We start from the raw sequence: 26,632 nt of genomic DNA on the forward strand, positions 1-26,632 counted from the left end.
ATTTTGTCAGCATCGGACAGTTGACTAAATGGTCAGGGGCCGTAGTTATAAACATTCTCATAATTAAAAGTTACTCGTAAGTGTGGAAAGTATTGAGAAGTTTTAAGAATACGGCTCCAAAGCACAGGCCACATAAATATGATTTATTGCACGGTCTCTGCACAGTCCAACAGTCCATAGTTTAAAAGGTAGTTATCAAATAGGTAATGTTAACCGATGTAAAGAAGATTATTTTGCACATTTGAAAATGAAAGCCCGATATCTGATTTCAGATCTGTGGCAAATCTATTAAAAAAGCGCACCTAAGCACTTCCTGTATGTATATCGAGCGTTCGAAAGAGCTGTTCGTTTTCCCCGTGAACTGCACTGAGTGAATCTTTCTAAAGAAAACAATGACAAGTCGAGTCATCGCCCCCTGGTGGTGACAGGCGAAATCTCTCGGACCAGTCGGAAGTAATTTAGACCCCTGAATTCGTGACTCGACTAAAGCGTGTCTGCATACAGTCAAACCGGCGGATTTTGAAAGTATATATAACGACGTGAGTACTTTTATTTGTCAGCGTGTTTGCAGTCACTTGAGTGGATCGATAATTGGTCTGTAGATCTACTGAACATCAAGACGCAATCGAACCGTCAACAAGTTTCAACAGTCGGAATTCCCCGTCCGTCTAACTTAGATCCTGTTGAGGATGTCGGGATGTAACCGACATGGGTTGGACACATACATTCCGGGTGTTGATTAAACAAAGTCAGTTACCTGTTTAATTTACGTCGCTCACAAACTAAACCGACTTGGGGCAAGTTTTGTTCATGAAGGTGGAGGAAGTCCCCTAATGGGAGGGGTGTTAAAATGGGCGTGTCCAGCTATGATGGTCCTACAGACACGAGCGACATTTGATTTTTACATCAGTATTTCGCACCTCGGTTATTCATATCAACGATAACTGGTATACCCTGGTTGTATTTTCAATTTGGTGAAATACATTTGTACATTGTTCATACATTGTAGCTACTGACAATACTTATTTACCATTTTGAAGTGTGATATATTGACTTGGTTACATATTAACAATATTGCCTTATACTTTGAGACTGTGTTTACAGTTTCAATAAAAAATATAAAAATGTATCTTATAATATCTATTGAAAATAACTTTTCATATCTCTAAGGACTATCATTAGCATAATTAGGCTGTATGTTTAATATATCGATCATCTGCCTATTATCACATAAGTGAGTTTAGTTTTCATATAAACATATAGCTGTGTTCAGACAGAACATATTTATGACTTCAGTGGGACCTACGCCTATTTTAAAATTGCAAGATTCAATGTTGCACAATGAGAAGACAGCTTGTTCAACACTTGCGAAAATTACACTCTTCCCATATTTTCCTTAAACATAAATCTATACTTATTTCATTGAGAGTATACAGTTTACAGGAATTTATAAAATTACTCAAGTCTATAGTATGCAAAGTTTAATATGTCAGCTAAAATTCTCGGAATATATTTGTTAAAAGTTTTGTTGGGAGATATGTAAGTTCATAGGCCCTTTATTGATTTTTGATAAGCTGTGGACCTAACCAGTTGTTGCTTGTTACATTGTTGCCAAACATGGCTGTTAGTTTTATTGTTGTTACTTTGTTAGTGTTGGCCCAGATGTAATGGACCTGTATGAAGAAACTGTCAATGGCATACAGAGGCCCCATTCAATGCATTGTTATATCGTTTCATTAATATAATATTAGCTGTATATTACACTATATAGTAAAATTGATCTCCATGTGAGATATATCTCATATATTAATCGCATTATGGTATATAATTTATAGCAGACAGACAGATTTTTTATTTTAGTCTAACCTTACTAAAAAAGAACATATATAAACATACTTATAAAATATAGCATAAAAGTAAGCCACCCTTTGAGGGTAAGGACTAGATATAAGAGAATGTATTATAAACACTAAAAATGCATAATGATACAGTTATATCCAATATAAAATCTTATCTATATAAAATGTGTGTTCTTTTTTTGTAAAATATAAAAGCAGGTTTTGGCAGTAATATATACATGATGTTTAAAAAGTAAAACTAATTTATCATCATTAACAAGAGCTAAAACTGACATCTAACAAGTTGGGATAGCTCAAAACTGCACTGACATTTTCATATAATCTGTTTTCATGCAAATCATACACAGGGCAAAACAACAAAACATGTCTACATTCATCCTCAACACTTAAAGCACTCACTGCACTGAACACATACCCTCTCATTCACATTCACATTTGTATATCTGTAGGTTTCAAATGCAGATTTAGAGCAGACACCTGATTAGCATTTTAATTCATGTCTTTCACAATTTTGCACAAAGCTAGTTTAGAACAGTGAGTGGCTACATTTACGATATATGATTGTAATACATTGACATCTTAATGATGTATATATCATTACTCAGAGATCCCATTATCCCTCACTCCCTCCTCCTCTCCTCCCTCCCTCTCCTCACTCACTCACTCACTCACTCACTCACTCACAAACTCACTCCAACCACTCCACTCACTCACCCACTCACTCACTCATCCTCAACCACAAACACAGACCACCAACCACTCACCACTCACCAACAAACAAACTCACTCATCCAACCAACCAACCACCAACCACTCACATAAAAACAGATTAAAGAGGTTTCAATGATCACAGAGTCACTGTGACCCATAAGCTCAGCGTTACTAGTGCTTCATACGAAAGGCTTGCTACAAAAGAAGAGATCATTTGTCACCATGCTAATGGGCAGAATGGTAACCTAGGGGTTAAAGTTTTAAATTCCCCACATGGGTACAATATGTGAAGCCCATTTCTGGTGCCCCATAATTTTATGGGAATTTTGCAAGTGTAAGGTTTGAAAGTAAAAAAAATATTAATACAATATTTTACAACACAAATGTTTCCAAAAGAATGTTTGGTGAATATTTATGTTTAATTCTTTGGTAAAAGACTTTATAAAATATTATGAAATTAACAGATATGAGAGATTTGTTGCTCAACTGGAGTAATTCCATGACTGCAACCACTCACAGCATGGCATCAGGAATGGCAGTGTTTCACAATATCTAATTATAAACTGCTTGGATCAAATTTTTCATTTTAGATGTCAAAGGAATTCTGGAATTACATAACATTTATTGAATGTTAATGTACGGCATATTAAAGACACAATATAAACAAGTTTCCTTTATTAGACCCTGTCTTTTGTTCCCTCTGGCACTGAGTGAGTGAGTTGTATCTACTGGGATTTATCCAGCATTTCAAATTAAGTGCTCTTGACAGGCAAATTGGGAAAACATTTTAAATTAATTCAAAATTGGATTATGTTATAAAGTTGTTATTTTCTTAAAACAAGAGGTATGTTGACATTGCATTCTGTGTAGTTGTCTATATCATGCAATGATGTCTTTTTTATTAAACAAATGTATTTGTTGGTCTCGTTATCAAATCACAATTTTTTTTAAGTTTGTATTTTCTTAAATTTCTGAAGTATTCAAATAAATGCAATTATGTAGTCTGTCTCACAAACCTGTAACAATAATTATTTTCCCTTGTGCCTTACTCTTACAGTGATAGATACAACTGTAAGTGCAGAACATCTAGATTTTCCACAGCTTTTAGTACTGAAACTCACATCTCACCAAAGGTCCTTTTCTTTATAAATGCAATTGCTTGTTCCTATAAAAAATATCTATTTTCAAAGACTAAGTATAAAAGTTCCCATCCTTTATTCTTGTTTCCATAGAAATACAAGTCACCTCTTCAAAGCCATGAGTCTTAGCTTAAAGGCATTATATCACACCACACTTTTCTAAATATACATAATGCATTTTTCGCAATAATACTAACTATCAGTCCTCAGGGTACCTGCCATATAATGTATTCCAAAATCAATTACATATTTAGAATACAATATTAAATTCAAAAGTTCAAATGAATTAATGCAATATTGCATTAAATTGATTCATGCTCTCTACCGGCCGAACATTATTTCAAGCAAACCCCATAGGGTTATGTCCCTTTGAGCACTCTTTACAAATACCATGCGCACAACTTGTGATTGAAACCAGTTCAGCAAACACCATCAACACTGCATGCGACAGTTTTCGATGTACGAAGCAATTGTTTACATTCCATATATACCAAGTGTTCTCTTTTTGAAAGTTTTTGAAAGTTGTTTGCCTTGGAAGTTTTAATTACCAATTTCAGGCAATATGCCCCAATATATAATACAAACCAAAATATTGTCGAAATGTGTGATATTGTGCCTTTAAAGTGTAACAACAAGAATAAGGAATGTATTTATTTTATCTAGGAGTATTAGTAGACTTAGACCTGGATGTTGGGCTCAGGCCTATGTTTGATAAATCTGGGATCTTATACGTTTCGGGCTGCAGATGGCCCAGGTTTGTAAGGAGATGTAATTTGGTGTGCAGAGTGACATCCTACTGGCACTGAAGAAACATGTGATTATGGGCTCAAGGTTTGTTTCATCACGCCAAAGACTTGGGTTCGATTCCCCACATGGGTACAATGTGTGTATCCAGTTTCTGGTGTACCCGTCATGATCTTGCTGGAATATTGCAAAACCTTCAAAACCGGCATCGATTGGGGATTTCTGGCTTGCCGTAATATAACTGGAATACATTTCCAAGTGGTGTGACACTCACTCACTCACTATAAAAGTTAAATATGTTAGAAATACCCATGTTTATCGAAAACTTGTGTGTATTTGAAGATCACTGGAACAATTGTCCTCCACTTAACTCACTCACTCACTCACACTCTCATGCACTCACTCATTCACAGGAATCATTTCAAAGTGGACTCACTCACTCACTCACTCAGGAATCACTTCAAAGTGGAATGAGACTCACTCACTCACTCACTCACTCACTCCCACCAAAGGTTTCAAGCAGGTGGAAAAAACCCTGATTACTTAGCATGCTGTCATGGCTGTTTATTCAGTCAACAGGTGCACAACGGCCTGATGAACATGCCCCTGTGTGACACATCAGTTGATCCCTCATTCATTTTCAGAGTCATCATGTTCTTTTGTTGATGTCAGTCCCCTCATACTTTCCCCAATGACAGTGCTGCCTCTACCCTTCCATTGGGTGCAGAACATTAGCATACCAATCAAACAGAGCAGAAAGTTGTAATGAGCATATCGTGTCGGAGAGCAGTATCGCTAAAGAATCTCAGGTCGACAAAGTTATTTATAAATGAATGAATCTGACACATTGTATTTTCATGCAACTTTCTTATCACCCCCTGACATGCTATGGCCTGATCATCTGTCTGGCCTTTATTTCCGAAATTTATCCCTAAAACATGCGTTAAATTTGCCACTTTCATTATGCATGAGTCTTGGTGTTAAAAGGGTGTGATCATTGCTTGGAGGTCATTGTCAGGATGTTCGAGCAAGCAAATAAAGCATTGTAATTGTTTAGTTGTTGTTTAATGCCACACTCAGCTATCAGGGTGGGTATTGCAGAGAATTTTCATATTGTGATATATTGCGATGCGAAAGTATATATTGCGATATGTATTGCAATATATTGCAAGAAGTTAATGCTTGACTTATAAAGCAAAAACACAACAAAATCACTATGTTTGATTAAGCTTTAATAGAAACTACTTTACCATTGCATGTTTTACATACTGCGTTACTCTTACCAATTGTTCCATCTACCGTGAACTTTTTTTTAACCCAAACTGCTGCCATACTGAAGCTTTGCCCTAGTATTTGGCACCACAATAAATATTGTTCGTTGTTGGGGGTCCAGATTTTACAACAAACGCATGACTTCCTGTGTGAAAAACGGAAATATCCAAAGATTTCCAAGTGTTACGAAGTTTTCCGAATGCATCTCAAAATACCGGTTTTCGATCAACGTATTGCAATACGTATTGTTTTCATGTCTGAACCGGTAAATACCGGTAAACCGGTTATATTGCACAGCCCTATCAGCTATATTCCGCTATATGGCAGCGGTCTGTCACTAGACCAGATAATCTACTGATCGACATCATGAGCATCTATGTACGTAAATGGAATATGATGATATGTGCCAACCAAGTCTAACGCGAGTCCGTTAGTCGCCTCTGACAAGCATGGGTTGCTTAAAATCAATTCTAACTGTGATCTTCATGGGTCGCGTTAGTAATTGAACAGAAGACATCATTGGTGAGTGTACTTCAGATGACCCGTGAAGATCGGGTTAGAATTGATCTTCAGTACCCCATGCTTTTCATAAGAGGCGTCTTAACGGGATCAGGTGGTCAGGGTCGCTGACTTGGTTGACATATGTCATCTGATCCCAATTGTGCAGATCGATGCTCATGCTGTTGATCACTGGATTGTCTGGTCCAGACTCGATTATTTACAGACCGCCGCCATATAGCTGGAATATTGCTGAGTGTGGCGTAAAACTAAACTCACTCACTCACTCACACAGATGAGCTGTTTGTGTGAGCACTATTGTATTATTAATATGTGGCTGGGAAAGTAGGTTTTGTTATATTTTATTTAAACATCAAAGTGAAGGATGTTAATGAGTTCAAGCATCTGTGTGTTGTTTTCAACAGTTGTTTGTTTTTGAACTGGAAAAGTCCAATTATTCCACTTCCCATGTTGGACTTGTGTGTTGGTGTTCGACGTTCCTTGTTTCAGAACGTCGTCACAGTTGTATTCATGATAGAGTGAGTGAGGTTTTTCCCAAATCACAATGTTGGCATTCCCACATATCACTGCACTAAGGGTTTGAGGAAATAATTCAAAGATTCTTGTAAAGTCCCTTTGAACTCTGTTTGAGTGAGTGAAGGAGTGAGTATGGTTTTATGTCGCTTTTAGCAATATTCCAGCAATATCGCGGCAGTGGACACCAGAAACGGGATTTACACATTGTACCAATGTGGGGAATCAAATCCGGATTTCGGCGTGATGAGCTAACGCTTTAACCACGGGGCTATTCCACCGCCTATATTCATAGTGTAAGAGTTAAATGTTTCTTAATGTGATATAGAACAATTCACTTAACAATTTCTGGATGATTAGTTTACTGTAAGAATTGTTTGATGGACTGCTTTTGAGCTTTTATCTTTTTCTGTTTACAATGTACATCTATCAATGCTGCAAAAGGGAATGTTTTTTGTCTTAATTGTTAAGTTATCAGCTTATTGACAGGTTATAACCATGGAAAGATAACTCTTGTTAACAAGACAACCTTGACATTGACGGAAATATGAAAAGGGGATAGTTGCTTGTTCAGTCCAAACATAAATCGAAAAATTAACCCCCAAATATTGAGAAACATCATAGGTTTTATGTTAGATGGTAATAATTTATCACTTAAAATGATATTCAGCCTAAAATTATTTTGCAACAAGGTGGAAAAAATAGTTTGTGCATATAATTATTTCTGCTCCAGAAATGTTTGACATATATCCCTATAAGTTTCTTACAGAGAAGATGTCTGCTTGGTTACACAGGTATTTACCAGACTTAAATTGGCACATCCATAAGAGTTATTTTTATCGTTCTGATGCATTTTTTCATTCCAATTTGACAGAAGTTTGTGCCTCAGTGAAGAAATGTATCTCCTTTGTCAGCTAGAGAATAATGAGACAGAGTTTCGGCAATGAGCTGCCATCCTGTCATGTGACAGACGGATTTGTCTGACGTCTGTTCCAGAGAATCAGACCATTAAATGGATATTGGCTAGTGATGTGTAAGAAGTACGATGGGTTTTGAAGTACACAAACTGCTTGTTAAGTTCAGGAAAATGTTCCTTTGGGAGTCTTGTGTCTGTTCGGAGCTCGTAAGAAGAGAGTGGAATTGCTGGATATGGCAGTTCGACAAGACCGAACGAATCGTTTGGCTCATTGGTAAAAGACATAAAAAAATGAGTGTACACCAGCTTAAGAAACAACTGAGCAGACGTCATATATATGGTTCATTGGTTGAATCCATAGACACGAAGTGCTGTCAATTTTGTTTACATTGGGTGAGAGAGATAGATGTCAAAGGTTGTTTCTGTTAAACACAGCTGGAAGTACACCAGCTTTGGGTAAATGGTTTTGTTGAACATCATACATTGTTTGTGGCCTGTAAATATTTGGGTCTCTACTTGCCAACCACTATCTTGGAAGGATGCCTGACAGATGGCTAGTAGCTAGAGGAACACCTGACACATGGCTAGTAGCTAGAGGAACACCTGACACATGGCTAGTACTTGGAGGGATGCCTGACACATGGCTAGTAGCTAGAGGAAAGGATGGCTAGTACATGGAGGGTGCCTGACACACATGTAGCTAGTACATGGAGGGATGCCTGACACATGGCTAGTAGCTAGAGGAACACCTGACACATGGCTACATGGCTGAGTACATGGAGGATGCCTGACACATGGCTAGTAGCTAGAGGAACACCTGACACATGGCTAGTACATGGAGGGATGCCTGACACATGGCTAGTATAGAGGAACACCTGACACATGGCTAGTACATGGAGGGATGCCTGACACATGGCTAGTAGTTAGAGGAACACCTGACACATGGCTAGTACATGGAGGGATGCCTGACACATGGCTAGTAGCTAGAGGAACACCTGACACATGGCTAGTACATGGAGGGATGCCTGACACATGGCTAGTAGCTAGAGGAACACCTGACACATGGCTAGTACATGGAGGGATGCCTGACACATGGCTAGTAGCTAGAGGAACACCTGACACATGGCTAGTACATGGAGGGATGCCTGACACATGGCTAGTAGTTAGAGGAACACCTGACACATGGCTTGTCCATGGAGGGATGCCTGACACATGGCTAGTAGCTAGAGGAACACCTGACACATGGCTAGTACATGGAGGATGCCTGACACATGGCTAGTAGTTAGAGGAACACCTGACACATGGCTGAGTACATGGAGGGATGCCTGACACATGGCTAGTAGCTAGAGGAACACCTGACACATGGCTAGTACATGGAGGGATGCCTGACACATGGCTAGAACACCCTTGGCTAGATGGAGGGATGCCTGACACATGGCTTGTGACACATGGCTAGTACATGGAGGGATGCCTGACACATGGCTAGTAGTTAGAGGACACCTGACACATGGCTAGTTACATGGAGGGATGCCTGACACATGGCTAGTAGCTAGAGGGATGCCTGACACATGGCTAGTACATGGAGGATGCTGCCTGACACATGGCTAAGCTAGAGGAACACCTGACACATGGCTAGTACATGGAGGGATGCCTGACACATGGCTAGTCCTTAGAGGAACACCTGACACATGGCTAGTACATGGAGGGATGCCTGACACATGGCTAGTAGCTAGGGGACACCTGACACATGGCTAGTCCACCTGGAAGGATGCCTGACATGCCTGACACATGGCTAGTCCTTAGAGGAACACCTGACACATGGCTAGTCATGGAGGGATGCCTGACACATGGCTAGTCCTTTGAGGAACACCTGACACATGGCTAGTCCATGGAGGGATGCCTGACACATGGCTAGTCCTTGGAGGAACACCTGACACATTGCTAGTGCCCATGGAGGGATGCCTGACACATGGCTAGTGGAGGGAGCCTTAGAGGGAACATGCCTGACACATGGCTAGTACATGGAAGGATGCCTGACACATGGCTAGTAGTTAGAGGAACACCTGACACATGGCTAGTACATGGAGGGATGCCTGACACATGGCTAGTAGCTAGAGGAACACCTGACACATGGCTAGTACATGGAGGGATGCCTGACACATGGCTAGTAGCTAGAGGAACACCTGACACATGGCTAGTACATGGAGGGATGCCTGACACATGGCTAGTAGTTAGAGGAACACCTGACACATGGCTTGTCCTTGGAGGGATACCTGACACATGGCTAGTCCTTGGAGGGACACCTGACACATGGCTAGTCCTTGGAAGGATGCCTGACACATGGCTTGTCCTTGGAAGGATGCTTGACACATGGCTAGTCCTTGGAGGGATGCCTGACACATGGCTAGTCCTTGGAGGGATGCCTGACACATGGCTTGTTCTTGGAAGGATGCCTGACACATGGCTTGTCCTTGGAGGGATGCTTGACTCATGGCTAGTTCTTGGAGGGATGCCTGACACATGGCTAGTCTTTGGAGGGATGCTTGACACATGGCTAATCCTTGGGGGGATGCCTGACACATGGCTAGTCCTTGTAAGGATGCCTGACACATGGCTTGTCCTTGGAGGGATGCCTGACACATGGCTAGTCCTTGGGGGGATGCCTGACACATGGCTAGTCCTTGGAAGGATGCCTGACACATGGCTTGTCCTTGGAAGGATGCTTGACTCATGGCTAGTTCTTGGAGGGATGCCTGACACATGGCTTTAGTCCTTGGAAGGATGCCTGACACATGGCTAGTCCTTGGAAGGATGCCTGACACATGGCTAGTTCTTGGAGGGATGCCTGACACATGGCTAGTTCTTGGAAGGATGCCTGACACATGGCTAGTCCTTCGGGGGGGATGCCTGACACATGGCTCGTGTCTGGATCTGATACATGGTCAACTCTGGGACTATCAAAGGTTCTGTGTAGGCTAACTCTGTCTGAATGGAGTTACCATGTTACACCGTGGCATGGCATCTCAGTAGCAATATAAACACATACACGCCCACATGCACGCACTCACTCACGTGGATATATAAGTTCAATTATCTTCACCGCGACATTAAACCTCATTTCATCTCACTTAATCCTTCATGTGTTCATGCCTCAGCTGTTTCCTGTAATGATGGCAGAATTTCTGTAGCATCATGTCCCAAGCCACAAGTGGAATAGCCACACAATGGTGAAACATTCGGGCATCATGCTCAACACTGTCCTCACTTCTCATTCAGTCTTGCATGGTATTGTCCGTCATTGTTGGATTGTTGTTCTTATCAAGTTGCATGGCACTCATGTGTTATTGGAATTCTTAATGATGAATTTCAATGTGTTCATCATGTTATTACACACATGACAGAGGCAGTCAGGTGTCGGTCTCATCTCCCTGGGGAGAGTGTGACAACATCCCTCAGCAAAGTGCTTTTAATTAACATATTGGCTCTACTGTGTGGCTGCAGTACTGAAGTAGGAGTAGTCTCCCAGTCCTGGAACCACATTATTTCCCCTGCAGCCTAGCCTTCCCTGCAATGCTAAAGACCTAAATGGTGATGATGATGATGATGATGATGATGATGATGATGATGATGATGATGATGATGATGATGAAAGTTGATACAACAGTGAAGACGAAGACAAGCACCAGAAAGCACAGTCCCTGAACCACATTATTTCCCCGACAGCCTAGCCTTCCCTGCAATGCTAAAGCCCTAAATGAAGCAAGTCTGGTTCAGATTTCCCATTTCACTGGGGATCCTTTTTAATTTAAATGGGATTATTTGTTACAGTCAAAACTTAGAGACTTAGTGTTAGTGTAAAGTAGGAGGTATCGTGCTACGTCTTCAAATTACAGTTGAACTATATATTCTATCATGTTATTTACCAGGATTGCCTGTGCCTTGTTATTTACCAGCTTGTCATGGCAATGTTATTTATCAGCTTGTCGTGGCAATGTTATTTACCAAGCCTGTCAAAACCTTGTTATTTATCAAGCTTGTTATTACCATCAATGTTTTCTTTCTTGTGAAATAATGGATTCAATCTAGCTTGTCATATCCATGGATTCTATTTGCCTTGTCATATCCATGGATTCTATTTGCCTTGTCATATCCATGGATTTTATTTGCCTTGTCATATCCATGGATTCTATTTGCCTTCTCATATCCATGGATTCTATTTGCCTTGTCATATCCATGGATTCTATTTGGCTTGTCATATCCATGGATTCTATTTGCCTTGTCATATCCATGGATTCTATTTGCCTTGTCATATCCGTGAATTCAATTTCGTATGTCATATCATGGTTTCTACCATAGATTCTACCTGACTTGTCAGGACAGTAGATTTTAGATTTTACCCGGCTTGTTATATTGTGGATCCTACCTGGCCTGTCATGTCATGTATTCTACCTAGCCTGTCATATCCATGGATACTACCTGGCCTGTCATATCAGTGTATTCTACCTGGCTTGTCATATCCATGGATTCTTCGTGGCTTGTCATATCCATGGATTCTACCTGTCAGGACCATTGATTCCATGTGGATTCTTGTAACAATGGATTCTACATTGTTGTGAAAATTGATTCTACCTGTCATGTAACAATAGATTTTACCTTGCTGGTCATGATCTTGAATTTCATGTATCTTGTCATCACCTGGATTCTACCTGGAGTGATGAATTATTGCTGCCATAGGGGCAGTGACGTAACTTTGTGGTTGAAGGGTCTGCTCGTCACGGCGAAGACCCGGGTTCGATTCCCTCATGGGTACAATGTGTGAAGCCCATTTCTGGTGTCCCCTGCAGTGATATTGCTGAAATATTGCTAAAAGTGACGTAAAACAAAACTCACTCAAACTAAGTTGACCACTCACTCACTCACCATTGCTGCTATATTGAAAAGAACACGCTAAACATTCTAACAGAAATCATGATTTGCAACACAGTGTACAAAACTTCCTGACCTACAATTACAATGCATGAAGCCCATTTCTGGTGTCTCCACTGATGTTGCTGGAATATTGCTGGAACTCATCACTCACTCACTCACTCACTCACTCACTCACTCACTCACTCACTCACTCACTCACTCACTCACTCACTCACTCACTCACTCACTCACTCACTCACTCACTCACTCACTCACTCACTCACTCACTCACTCACTCACTCACTCACTCACTCACTCTGACCTACAACCTCTTTCTCCAAATGTTCCCCACGAACCTGGATTTATGTTTTTCCTCTACAGATGCCGACCAATCATGTGACCAGACTAGCCTCAGTATAGTTGTAATGAGCGACTTCTTCCGTATAATCCAGTTGATTGTCAGGCTTGGCGCTTTGCTGAACAGCTGCGATCCTAGTTCTGCCCATCCAAATTATAGGGTATATGCTTTTTTTAAAAGCATTTTTTCAGTCTTTGAAAGATGGTAATTTGCAGTATGGCAGATAAAGGCTGCTTTCAGTAGTGAAGCTCAGCCAATTACAGTTCATGCCACAAATTTCGGAGAGCACTAGGACGGGGATGGAAGCTATGGTGCATCTAGACAAAAACTAGAAAAAGAGTTTTAGGGTCAAGGGTTATTATGAGGTAATCAAGTTGCTAATTACATATTTTGTGTTTTTTATAATGTTTAACTCAGCTCTGTGTACTGTAGGGGTGTGGGTGGTCCAATGAATCAAAGTGCTTTAACTCACTTGCAGAGTTGCCTCCCTTAGGCATGCCAGAAGACGGTGATCCTGAGTTTGAATCACAGTTTGCCTCAATTATGTTTCATGGATTTGTGGCAATACCTGTGTTTGTCATTCAAACCAAATTGGTGAAAGTCTAAATCTGAGCCACATCAAAGTGGTGAAAGTCTAAATCTGAGCCACATCAAAGTGGTGAAAGTCTAAATTTGAGTCACACCAAAGTGGTGAAAGTCTATATCTGAGTCACTCAAAACTGGTGAAAGTCTAAATCTGAGCCACATCAAAGTGGTGAAAGTCTAAATTTGAGTCACTCCAAAGTGGTGAAAGTCTAAATCTGAGTCACAACAAAGTGGTGAAAGTTTACATTTGAGTCACACCAAAGTGGTGAAAGTCTAAATCTGAGTCACACCAAAGTGGTGAAAGTCTAAATCTGAGCCACATCAAAGTGGTGAAAGTCTAAATTTGAGTCACTCCAAAGTGGTGAAAGTCTAAATCTGAGTCACACCAAAGTGGTGAAAGTTTACATTTGAGTCACACCAAAGTGGTGAAAGTCTAAATCTGAGTCACACCAAAGTGGTGAAAGTCTAAATCTGAGTCACTCCAAAGTGGTGAAAGTCTAAATCTGAGTCACACCAAAGTGGTGAAAGTCTAAATCTGAGTCACACCGAAGTGGTGAAAGTCTAAATCTGAGTCACACCAAAGAGGTGAAAGTCTAAATCTGAGTGACTCCAAAGTGGTGAAAGTTTAAATTTGAGTCACACCAAAGTGGTGAAAGTCTAAATCTGAGTCACACCAAAGTGGTGAAAGTCTAAATCTGAGTCACACCAAAGTGGTGAAAGTCTAAATCTTAGTCACTCCAAAGTGGTGAAAGTTTAAATTTGAGTCACACCAAAGTGGTGAAAGTTTAAATCAGAGTCACTCCAAAGTGGTGAAAGTCTAAATCTGAGTCACTCCAAAGTGGTGAAAGTCTAAATCTGAGTCACACCAAAGTGGTGAAAGTCTAAATCTGAGTCACACCAAAGTGGTGAAAGTCTAAATCTGAGTCACAAATCTGAGTCACTCCAAAGTGGTGAAAGTTTAAATCTGAGTCACACCAAAGTGGTGAAAGTCTAAATCTGAGTCACTCCAAAGTGGTGAAAGTCTAAATCTGAGTCACACCAAAGTGGTGAAAGTCTATATCGGAATCACACCAAAGTGGTGAAAGTCTAAATCTGAGTCACAAATTTGAGTCACACCAAAGTGGTGAAAGTCTAAATCTGAGTCACACCAAAGTGGTGAAAGTCTAAATCTGAGTCACTCCAAAGTGGTGAAAGTCTAAATCTGAGTCACACCAAAGTGGTGAAAGTCTAAATCTGAGTCACAAATCTGAGTCACTCCAAAGTGGTGAAAGTTTAAATCTGAGTCACACCAAAGTGGTGAAAGTCTAAATCTGAGTCACTCCAAAGTGGTGAAAGTCTAAATCTGAGTCACTCCAAAGTGGTGAAAGTCTAAATCTGAGTCACTCCAAAGTGGTGAAAGTCTAAATCTGAGTCACTCCAAAGTGGTGAAAGTCTAAATCTGAGTCACTCCAAAGTGGTGAAAGTCTAAATCTGAGTCACACCAAAGTGGTGAAAGTCTAAATCTGAGTCACAAATCTGAGTCACTCCAAAGTGGTGAAAGTTTAAATCTGAGTCACACCAAAGTGGTGAAAGTCTAAATCTGAGTCACTCCAAAGTGGTGAAAGTCTAAATCTGAGTCACTCCAAAGTGGTGAAAGTCTAAATCTGAGTCACTCCAAAGTGGTGAAAGTCTAAATCTGAGTCACTCCAAAGTGGTGAAAGTCTAAATCTGAGACATGCAACATTTCATACTTTCTTCCCTCTTACCAACTCACTCACTGTAAAAGGTAAATAGGGTAGAAATACCCATTTTTATTGAAAATGTACATGTATTTTAAGAACAATGGAACTGTAATGTCCTCCTCCTCACTCACTCACTCAATCAATCAATTCAATCAGTTCATTCAATCAACCACTCACTCACTGACCCACTCACTCACTCACTGTAAAAGGGAAATATGGTAGTAATACCAATGTTTATTGAAAACGTGTGTATTTTAAGAACACTAGAACCGTTATGTTATTGCCATGTCAGATGTCAGATGTAATGACTCCCCACAGATCATTGTGATGAATGAAATGGATGGGCCCAGTCCTCTTCCTGGCTATTCCAAGGTTACTCATTCGTGATTTGTTTGATTATCAAACCGAGAGTGGTGAAGTTTAATCAACCATTTCCACTGGTTTAACTTGGTTTCACAATCAGGGTTAATTTGACTTTTGAGGACTCTAAATAATTGAGCAAATCCAGGCCTGGAGCTCTGAGATCAGATATGGAAGGAGTTAGACTGTTTTGATGTTTGGAATCTGATAGGTCTCGTTGAGGTCAAATATGTATGATGCGTACGGATGCTTCAGACGCGATGAATCAAAGTGTCCAAATGGTCTTAGAATTTTTTATCACTGGAGTGAGCTTTGATGTTCTGGTTTAATTTCAACATCGCGATGATGTCAGGTATAAAATTGTTCGAAATTAATCTGATCTTAGAAAACGAGTGCGTCTGCACTCGTGTGGATTTTTGGGTTGAGCTGGTGTTGATATATCTACTGATGGTGAGACATGGTCCTTTGACCTTGGGGGCGGTGGGGTAGTCTTGTAGTTAAAGTGTTCGCACGTCACGCTAAAGACCCGTGTTTGATTCCCCACATGGGTACAAAGTGTGAAGCTCATTTCTGGTGTCCCACGCTGTGGAATATTGCTAAAAGCGGCGTAAAAACTAAACTCCCTCACTCCTTTGGCCTTAAATTCATATGTGTTTCCTATTTTAGCCACATTTCAGTATGGAAAATATTTTTAAGGTTTGAGCTAATAGTTTGTCCTGAACCCATTTTGGCCATCAAGTACCGAGAAAACCTCTGAAAATCATGGCCAAAAACTAAGTAAGGCTGCCAAGCAGTACCTCATAACAACTGAAATCTCAAAGGTATAGAAAATTCATACATTTTCATATGTAGTTCATATGTGTGGGTTTTTTAAAGGCATATTTCTTTTGTGTACTGGTTTGAAATGTGTGTCTCCCAATACTCAGACATGGTTAAGGTTAAGGTTTGATATCCGTTCATCCTATTTAGAAATTTATGGTGATATCGACAGCTTTAAACAATACCATAAATTTCGTAGTTTATTTAAACTTTCTGGAGATTGTTTTGATGACCAACGTTGTATACAAACCATTACTTGTTCCAAGTCTAACCATTTCTATTTTTTCATTTTTTCTACAGAAGTAAAAACAGAAGGGCAGGAAAAGTGACATTACAGTTTGAAAAGTTAATCTCTAACAATATCTGCAATAAGATATTAATTACAACACTAGATGCAGTATGATGCTTCTGTCACAGTGAGTGAGTGACTTGAGTTTTACTCTGCACTCAGCAATGTTCCACCTATATGGCTGTGGTCTGTAAATAATCAAGTCTGGACCAGACAACCCAGTGATCAACAGCATGAGCATTGATCTACGCAATTGGGAGACAATGACATGTGTCAACCAAGTCAGTGAGCCTGAAAGGGAAACAGCTACTCACCTGTTTTAGAACTGTGATACAATGAAAAACAGTTTGGGCCTAGTAGTATGGATAAGAGAAGCATGTTCATGTAAAAACTGTGATATTTTGTGCATGATTGATACTTACGAAAGCTACCATTTTTAACTGCTTAATCTCTGAAAGCAAACTGAAGTTGTCTTTTATCGGCGTTTAGAAGTTGTATATAGATATCCAAGATATTTTTTATGGATTAAACTTTTTTTTTATTTCCCCCACAACGTTTTGGGACCATTACAGATCCCTTCGTCAGGTTCATCAAAAATATCTTGGACAAACTGAAGTTGTTGTGTGTGACTTGAAGCGGCATCCCCTGTCAAATATTCAAGTGCTCAGGGTGCTTATTGTGGACAGTTCAGTAACTGAAATATTTCTCAGGTGTTGGTGCTCTTTTCCAGAGCAGAACATTAAAGCTGTAATTTTTTTTCACCAATCTTGGTGCATAGATAGGTCTGGGTGCCATTGTACAAAGCTACCTTATCGCTGCACCAATAGTAAGTCAGTGCTATGGTATGAGAGTTAAGATCATCTTAGTGCTAAGCTCGCTTTGTAGAACGGCACCCTGGTTTTGAACTGTGCCTTTTGGTAGCTTTGGATTTCTGAACAAAATGGCAACACGTTTGACTTGGACTGAAATTGGTGTTCGTGCTCTTTTCCAGAGCAGAACATTAAAACTGTTCAATGTTTCTTCACCAAACTTGGCACATAGATAGGTCTGGTTGGAAACTGGTGCTTTTGGTAGTTTGGGATTTCTGAATAATGTATTTTTGCATTTTTTGCATTTCCATGGAATACAAGTTTAACTTTGACTGAAATTGGTGGTAGTGCTCCTTTCTGGAGCAGAAATTTTGAACCTCTCAATACTCCACTTGTGGGTATCAAAGAACCTAATGGCATAAATCAAAAGTACCACTCTATTTCCAGTATCAATATTACTGGTGTACATGAAACTGTAGAAGCACTCAGGCAGTCTGTTGTTGGTACAGTACAAGTTTGCTAGTATGTATATGTTTTTGTTAGATCAGTGTGCAGAACAATGTAACATTTGACATAGTCATAACTAGCTGAAATATTCATGAAGAGTATTTTACTATTGCTGGGGATATTGATGACTCTGTCTTCTTGTTTAAAGTGCTTTACTGGTGCTTATAGTGGACTGTACAGTAACTGAAATATTTTTTGTTACTTGATGTTTTGGTTTTGTACCTAAAAAATGGATGAATAAAAAAAAAAAAAAGAAATATTTTTTAAAGTGGCATTGAACAAAAGTCACACTTCAACATTTTCATCAAGTAATATGCAGAACTGTAAACATTTTTATATTGTTACCATGGTTATGGTAAGGCAGACGCTTTTGTCCCAGCTAATTTTTCTTAAAACTGACCAGTTCACATTGCTAAGAGTGAGTGAGTCTAGTTTTAAGCCGCTTTTAGCAATATTCCAGCAATATCACGGCAGGTGACACCAGAAATGGGCTTCACACAGTGTACCCATCACATTGCTGAGAACTGACTTCAATATTTCTTGTGGATGTGGACAAATCATGCAAGAAGTAATATATGACATAACTTGGACAACTTTAATTGGTTACTCTTCATATTTTTTATTATTCTTTTGTGTGACAACAATCATGTTGTGGTTTAATTACTTCATTAATTAACCAAGTTTCAAGATTTACTTTGATGCTTGGAGAAAAGCTGATCAATGAGATCCAATCAGAATTCCGTTTCTTTGACTGCTAGATAGCATGCTACCACTGTCTTATTTCAAAGCCTTGGCTTGTTTTTGTTAAAAGCCAATTATCCAGAATCCTAATGATTCTTTCTCTATGTCTAATTCTGATCTACAAAAGAAGGCTATGCTATTATCCTAAGCACGGATTCAAAGCCTTGCAAATCATGATTACATAGATGATTGGACTTGTAGGGGCGTAATGTTAATTGCTTCAAAATCAAAAGTTTAATTCCGTTTCAAGGAGAAAATCTTTTTGGCAACAAACTTATGCTTTTTTGACAGGAGGTTGTGTGAAACTGATGGTTTAATTTATGATTTATCAACTTCCTGCATGAAAATAGTTGAATTTTATGTGAGTCATCAGTTTTTTATCATTTGATTTGGGGACGGTGGGGTTACCTAGTGGTTAAATTGTTTGGTCATCACGCCAAGGACCCGGGTTCGATTCCCCACATGGGTACAATGTGTGAAGTCCATTTCTGGTGCCCCTTGCCGTGATATTGCTGGAAAATTGCTAAAAGCGGTGTTAAACTCAAGTCACTCACTCACTCAATTGATCTATTTCTGTGTATTGTTGTAAAAGTCTTCATTCAAGGATTGTTAGAAAGTAACACTTGTCTTGTGTTTTTTGTTGTTTAATGCCAAACTGAGCAATATTTCATCCAAATGACATCTGATTGCAACTATGTGAGTCTGGACCATATGAACCAGTGACTGATATGTCATTCATATTGATAAATGAACAGTTGATCATTCTCTAAATCAAGCAAGTCTTTCACAATAGTTATTGCAGATAAAGTTCAATCAGATTAGATAAGTTTGTCATGTTAAGGGTTAAAAATGATGCAGTTCAAATGCAGGCATTCCTTTGGTCGATAGGGATTCAATTTTGTCAGTAAAATGTGGAATGAGAATGCTGACTTGCTGTTTCTCTAAGGAAAATGTTTTGAAATTCAGTTGTGTTTTCTCTTTCATTATTGTATTTTGTATTTTTCAAATACCAAACAACTTACTTGTTTTGTTGTGTCATTTATTCTAGTCATTGACAACTTTTCAAAGATTTTAGAACGATAACATCCATAAAAATGTGATAAAAATTTCACTATCTTATGGTTGCGATACGATTTTTATTTGTTTTACACTGTGCTCTATACTTCATCAAGCCTCTTCAGATGGCCACATCACAAGACAGCACGTCTCTTGTTCCCCTTCATCATTTTTTTGATACAGCTTGAATACACTCACTGACTGACTGACTGATAGACTGACTGACTGACTGACTGACTGACTGAGTGAGTGACTGAGTGACTGAGTGAGTGACTCACTGACTGACTCACTCACTCACTCACTCACTCACTCACTCACTCACTCACTCACCCACTAATATATGTAATGAAAAACTTGAATTTAGACTTTGAACCTTTAAGTGTAACCTGCTACGTGCATTTGCGTCCAAAATTGGCGCCATCGTCTGCCATGTGGACTCTAAGTTCTCCAGAGAATGAAGAATGTTCACTTGTTCTGTGACAAATGCTGATAGCTTTTCCTCATAAGTCAACACTAAACACTGTGTCCAACAAAAATAGATGACTTTTTACCTAGTGGCCCGTTTTAAAGTTATTGGCTTCAGAAATCTGGTCATGTAATCCATAGCAAAGCCTGTTCCATGACTGACTGTATGGAGAGACAGCATTCTTCTTGCACTCAAGCCGCCGTCTTCCACTGTTCTATTTCTGTAGTGTTTACTGGTACATGATCCAAATTAAAACTATTTTGAAAAAGGACATCTTGAATCTTCATCAAACTGTCCATGAGTTCTATTTCAAGCGATTCATTATTTGTCTTTTGATTAAATTTATGGAACTATATATACTGAACTAGAAATAATAAGTTAGCACTTTGTTTGAAATGTTATTAGGTCTCTGCCCTCTGTGGATAAAGGTTAACCTCAGTGCCCTGTGTTTGTGAGTGAGTGAGTTTAGCTTTACAGTTATCAATTTGTTTGAAATGTTATTAAGTCTCTGCCTTCTGTGAATAAAGGTTAACCTCAGTGCCCTGTGTTTGTGAGTGAGTGAGTGAGTGAGTGAGTGAGTGAGTGAGTTTAGCTTTATGCCAATTTTTGCAATTTTCCAGCAATATCATGGCAAGGGACACCAGAAATGGGCTTCACACATTGTACCCATGTGGGGAATCAAATCGGGTCTTCTGCATGACAAGCAAACACTTTAACCACTGGGCTACCCCACTGCCCCTAAGAGGTGTAGGTTAGAGGAAGCAAGTGACTACACGTAGATGCACAACATTGTATTCAAAATGTCTTTGAAGATAACATATATTTATATGTACTTTTGGTTTGTATTTTGCTAGATTAACGTAGCACCAAAGTCTATGTGTTTGTAATCTGTGTATTTTAGAGGACTGAAACAGTGATGACAGATTATAGAATTACCAACCTGCTGTATAGACTGGTTCCTGTCAGTATTTGCACAGCAGAACCTTTACCTTTTACATATTTATCTTTTATCTTTATGTTCATAAATCAGGACTTTCTGTGTCTGATGTTGCTTTTTGTTTAACATCTATTTTGCATGGCTTCTAATAAACATCATATTTTGTTTTTCTATAATGAATAAACATTGAAATCTTGTAAAATAAACTCAAGTATAAACAACAAAACAAAACAAAAAGTAAATTATTTTGATGACTCAGCAAGATTTCTGTCATTCTTATCTTTCAGGTATGATTGAAATGAATTGACCAGAAAAGAAAGCGTAAATACTTTCTGTCCCACATTTGGGTTTATTTTGCCGAGAGATGGAAAATGTACCCTTGGTGTAAAGTTTTACATTTCCTTCTGACATTTTATGCTGATTCTGAAGATGTTTGAATGTGCCGAGGAGCACATTTTCTTGCATGCAACATTTCATCTTTGCATTGTGAAGCACACTGTGGTATTTTGCATGTGATTCTTATGTTTGAACTTCAGCGAGGAGACTTCACAAAGGAGGTGTACAGTGAACCCTAACCAGACAACCTCCCATGCTGTAACTAGCACCTCATGCTTGGCTTGTTCTCTCTTCTCTCTCCATTACCCATGCTTTTCTCCTTGCTGGAATTCCAGGACAGAATAGGTCCCCAGTACCCCATGCTTGTCTCCCTGTGGGAATCCAGGACAGAATAGGTCCCCAGTACCCCATGCTTGTCTCCCTGTGGGAATCCAGGACAGAATAGGTCCCCAGTACCCCATGATTGTCTCCCTGTGGGAATCCAGGACAGAATAGGTCCCCAGTACCCCATGATTGTCTCCCTGTGGGAATCCAGGACAGAATAGGTCCCCAGTACCCCATGCTTGTCTCCCTGTGGGAATCCAGGACAGAATAGGTCCCCAGTACCCCATGCTTGTCTCCCTGTGGGATTCCAGGACAGAATAGGTCCCCAGTACCCCATGCTTGTCTCCCTGTGGGAATCCAGGACAGAATAGGTCCCCAGTACCTCATGCTTGTCTCCCTGTGGGAATCCAGGACAGAATAGGTCCCCAGTACCCATGCTTGTCTCCCTGTAGGAATCCAGGACAGAATAGGTCCCCAGTACCCCATGCTTGTCTCCTTGTTGGTGAATCCAGGACAGAATAGGTCCCCAGTACCCCATGATTGTCTCCCTGTGGGAATCCAGGACAGAATAGGTCCCCAGTACCTCATGCTTGTCTCCCTGTAGGAATCCAGGACAGAATAGGTCCCCAGTACCCCATGCTTGTCTCCTTGTTGGAATTCCAGGACAGAATAGGTCCCCAGTACCCCATGATTGTCTCCCTGTGGGAATCCAGGACAGAATAGGTCCCCAGTACCCCATGCTGTCTCCCTGTGGGATTCAGGACAGAATAGGTCCCCAGTACCCCATGCTTGTCTCCTTGTTGGAATTCCAGGACAGAATAGGTCCCCAGTACCCCATGATTGTCTCCCTGTGGGAATCCAGGACAGAATAGGTCCCCAGTACCCCATGCTTGTCTCCCTGTGGGAATCCAGGACAGAATAGGTCCCCAGTACCCCATGCTTGTCTCCCTGTGGGATTCCAGGACAGAATAGGTCCCCAGTACCCCATGCTTGTCTCCCTGTGGGAATCCAGGACAGAATAGGTCCCCAGTACCCCATGCTTGTCTCCTTGTGGGGATCCAGGACAGAATAGGTCCCCAGTACCCCATGCTTGTCTCCCCCTGTGGGAACCCAGGACAGAATAGGTCCCCAGTACCCCATGCCATGTTGTCTCCCTGTGGGGATCCAGGACAGAATAGGTCCCCAGTACCCCATGCTTGTCTCCCTGTGGGAATCCAGGACAGAATAGGTCCCCAGTACCCCATGCTTGTCTCCCTGTGGGGATCCAGGACAGAATAGGTCCCCAGTACCCCATGCTTGTCTCCCTGTGGGAATCCAGGACAGAATAGGTCCCCAGTACCCCATGCTTGTCTCCCTGTGGGATTCAGGACAGAATAGGTCCCCAGTACCTCATGCTTGTCTCTCTGTGGGAATCCAGGACAGAATAGGTCCCCAGTACCTCATGCTTGTCTCCCTGTGGGATGCTTGTCCCAGGACAGGACAGAATAGGACCCCAGTACCCCATGTGTCCCCCTGTGGGATTCCAGGACAGAATAGGTCCCCAGTACCCCATGCTTGTCTCCCTGTGGGAATCCAGGACACAATAGGACCCCAGTACCCCATTGTCTCCCTGTGGGAATCCAGGACAGAATAGGTCCCCAGTACCTCATGCTTGTCTCTCTGTGGGAATCCAGGACACAATAGGTCCCCAGTACCCCATGCTTGTCTCCCTGTGGGAATCCAGGACAGAATAGGTCCCCAGTACCTCATGCTTGTCTCCCTGTGGGAATCCAGGACAGAATAGGTCCCCAGTACCCCATTGTCTCCCTGTGGGAATCCAGGACAGAATAGGTCCCCAGTACCCCATGCTTGTCTCTCTGTGGGAATCCAGGACAGTATAGGTCCCCAACAACTTATGCAGATGATTTTATTCAGGGCTGACTATTGATACAGATTTTACAGGTTAATCAGTAACTAAATAGTGATCGGTCGATAAATATAGGAGAAGTGCCAAAAATGCCAAAACAAATCTGAAAGAATTCAACATATTTCAAGTCACTATTTGCTTGTGACATATTTATGCATGTTCAGAACATAATTTGGAAGCAAACCATGAATAAAGACCAAACTTTGTGTACTGTGTGAGTAAATGAAAACTTTAATTGATCACAATAGTTTTTTACGGTATTGTCTATGATGCAGGTTTCACTTTCATTTTCTTCCCATCGAATATATTTCTGATTATCGATCCTTATAGTCAGCCCTAGTCTCATCAATATGGCTTGCATTTCAAGGTAATTAAAAGCAATTACTGCTTCCAGGGTTTTATATGACACGTGATTCCTGCGTATTTGACGCAACAATTTTCTAAAAGACTTTCAAAATATTATCATATGAGTCAAACTTGACGCAGGTTTTATGAATGACAATCAGAATTCAGTTCAATAAAAACAATTTGATAAGCAAACAATGATAGTTTTCTTTTTATTGCAAACTGCGTTGAAAATGCTTGTGTTATTAACAGAAAGTACACCAAGTGGCTAAAATATAGCTATGCTACAATGCTGTCAAGATATCAGCCAATAGCATTTGAGTATGTTATTCTCTATGTTTAGACATCCAATAGCATTTGAATCTGTTATTGCTATATTTAGACTATGTTATGGTCATTTAAGCATGACTGGTCCTGCTAAGAAACAGCGGTTGCTTGACTCATATTTGGGATGGGAAAGCAAGAAAAACAAATCTCCTGACGTTTGTGATGATGATGCAAATAAATCGAGCACTTGAACCAACTGCAAAACATCAAACTCAATCACAAGGGTATTTCGTGATGATTGGCTATCGCTAAACACCTGGCTAAGATATGACAGTGTCAATAAAGTCATGACCTGTAGCATGTACATTCGAGCACATCAAAAATTGGTTGTCAAAATTTTCAGAAGTTGACCTGAACGAGACATGAACCTTCTAAAGATTACATTGACGCAGTTGTAATTCACAAAATGCAACAGCATTTCAGCACATCTATCAAAAGTGCAGAAAAGCAGACGAAGTTCACTGTAGTGACCAGACTCATGATCACATTAAACAAATGCGCACTGTTTATGTCATGGCTCACAAAAATATCCCTGCTGATACTTTTAAGATTTGATGAATCTACAAGTTATCAATGGTATAGAACACTGCAACAACTTCAACAGAAATGCTCATGTCATTGAGGAAATTGGAGGAATCGATCTTCCATGTTATGGATGAACCCGTGAAGATCCGGGGTAGAATAGGTCTTCAGCAACCCATGTGCTTGCCATAAAAAGGCGACTATCTTGTCGTAAGAGGCGACTAACGGGATCGGGTGGTCAGTTTCGCTGACTTGGTTGACACATGTCATCGGTTCCCAATTGCGCAGATCGATGCTCATGCTGTTGATCACTGGATTGTCTGGTCCAGACTCGATTATTTACAAACCGCCGCCATATAGCTGGCATATTGCTGAGTGCGGCGTAAAACTAAACTCACTCACTCACTCACTCACTCACTCCATGTTATGGAAGAACAGCAAATTGAAGCAATATTTAAAGAGCAGTCCATACATTGGCCTTATGTTGGATGAGACTTGTGACATCACCATAGAAAAAAACAGCTTGCAATTTATGTCATATATATTAATGGTGAACAGTCTTGGTGAACCTGTGAGGGTAGCCTGATGGTTAAAGCTTTCGCTTGTCGCGCCGAAGACCCGGGTTCGATTCCCCACATGGGTACAATGTGTGAAGCTCATTTCTGGTGTCCCCCGCTGTGATATTGCTGGAATATTGCTAAAAGCGGCGTAAAACCAAACTCACTCACTCACTCTTGTTGAACCTGCTGGTATACAGTATACTTGTTTGTTATGGTTGAATTGAACAGTGAAAAATATGCTATTTATCAACTAATCATATAAATGACAATACAACACAAAACAACAAAATCTTTGCCAGACTCTTACATTTTGATTTACACAAAGAAATATTACTCTATAATTTTTATGACTCCCAAATATTGAAAATGACTCCCAAAAATAAATACTGTGAGTCACCATGACTCCAATTTTTCAAAGTCTGTGTAAAACCCTGCCTTTCATTATTGTATCTGCTCTGATAATGTCTCCAGTCTGATAGGTTTTCAGTTTTTGAGATAAAGCTAACTTATATTTGTATTCAAATCATGAGTAGTTCAGCTTTTCCCACTGTGGCTAATTAAATTTTTATCTTATCTGACATCTGATAAAATTGCCTATTCACTAACCAATCAGAAACAAGTATCTTAATGCAAGGTAAAGTAATGACCCCTTGAGTAACACTATAGCCATACAACAGCTCCGACACCATCATCAGCTCAGACTTGCCTATACCCTCTCTTGTCTTATAACACATTCTGATTGCCACGACTGTCAAACAATTTGGGATAGACATGGTACTTAGACATCAGTATGAAATCTTCCAAAATCTGCATTTGAAATAGCGCCGCATCTCCCAAGACTGTAGTGAGCTGGTCAACAGAAGGCCTTTCTTTGAAGGCGTCTGAAGTGAGGCCATAATGTGATTGTCATAATCAAGTCTGATGTCCCATCCAGGTAATGTGTGTGTTATTAGGAATCTCACAGACAATTACTGCCAGGCCAGACGTGAAGGGATGAGTGGACGGGGATGACCAATGTCCAGCCTCGTGACCAGCCGCTAATAGGCTTCACTCAGGAAATGGCATTCCGCCATCACCTGGTAC

The 26,632-nt window shown here is 40.3% G+C and overlaps 1 protein-coding gene across 1 annotated transcript in view; it reads left to right on the forward strand.

The window, feature by feature from the left end:
- The first annotated feature begins 416 nt into the window (after nt 1-416).
- LOC124255131 (polypeptide N-acetylgalactosaminyltransferase 5-like) overlaps nt 417-26,632 on the forward strand; it is a 392,350-nt gene continuing 366,134 nt past the window's right edge. The window contains exon 1 of the mRNA XM_046688967.1: nt 417-539. The gene's annotated coding sequence lies outside the window, so the exon portion shown is untranslated. The remainder of the gene's footprint in view (nt 540-26,632) is intronic.

The sequence above is a fragment of the Haliotis rubra genome, unplaced genomic scaffold (genome assembly GCF_003918875.1).
Source record: "Haliotis rubra isolate DU_JTF1 unplaced genomic scaffold, ASM391887v1 Scf594, whole genome shotgun sequence".
Classification (NCBI taxonomy): Eukaryota; Metazoa; Mollusca; class Gastropoda; order Lepetellida; family Haliotidae; genus Haliotis; species Haliotis rubra.